Source organism: Limulus polyphemus, unplaced genomic scaffold (assembly GCF_000517525.1).
Source record: "Limulus polyphemus unplaced genomic scaffold, Limulus_polyphemus-2.1.2 Scaffold5292, whole genome shotgun sequence".
NCBI classification, from domain to species: Eukaryota; Metazoa; Arthropoda; class Merostomata; order Xiphosura; family Limulidae; genus Limulus; species Limulus polyphemus.
This window is the reverse complement of record NW_013670902.1, coordinates 2,267-3,251: the sequence shown is the minus strand read 5'-3', so window position 1 is coordinate 3,251 and position 985 is coordinate 2,267.

The following is a 985-nucleotide window of genomic DNA, read 5'->3' as shown; positions in this document are numbered from 1 at the left end:
TTTTAATGCACATTAACTATAATATATAGAAGTGTTATTATTTTATGGTTGTATGTTTTTTTTTAATGGACATTAACTATACTTCAAGTTTCAAAGTTGTTGATTCTTAACTTGCTTTTTCTTAGTCTTATAAAATCTTTTAGTATGCAAATATCATACAGAGCAAGTATATATATATATATATATTGAGATTTGAATCAGATATCCAACATACTGTATTTAGTTGTCAAACAAACTGTCTTCATTTGTCTTTTAATCTTACATTTGAGGTATTGAAAGTTTGATTAGTTGTCCAACAGCCTGTCTTAATTTGTCTTTCAGTCTTCTATCTGTAGTATTCGGTTTATACCGATACTAGATATAATGTGTTCATTCGTCTTACCTTCTACAACTAATTCAGAGAAAAGGAAACTAAGATGCTACTGCTGTATAAGTTACACCTTTTTTAAACAACGTGCATTGTTGTTGTGTGTGTGTTTTTTTTTTCGAGAACACACACCTAGATACCAGTTTGTATTGGTTTAGTGTCGTAATGATGGAATTTCCAGTATGACTTGATGTTTTACACACACAAACCCACAGTATTTTCCCGGAACGTATCTGAAAAAGCTGTTTTACCCCAGGGAAGTCAATCAAGAGTCCCTCTATGATCAATACCAAGTAAGGATTTCGCTTACAGTAGACAAATATAACACTTTTAGCTACACGTATAAAGATGATGCAGGTGGAGTGTGGACGTAATGGTGGTGGTGGTTTTACACTTCACACTTATCTAACCCATTAGAAATTTTTGTTTCAACCAGTGTTGAAAAGATTTTTTCAGAAAAAATAATAAAAACTAGTAATATCTGCATCAGCTGGTATACTATTTTGATAAAGAAACAGGGTGTCTATAGGAACATATTGTCGTGTTTCCTAACAAAAATATCTTTAAAAATTATTAATGACAAAAGCCTATATTAAATAGCAATTACTTGATGTTTGA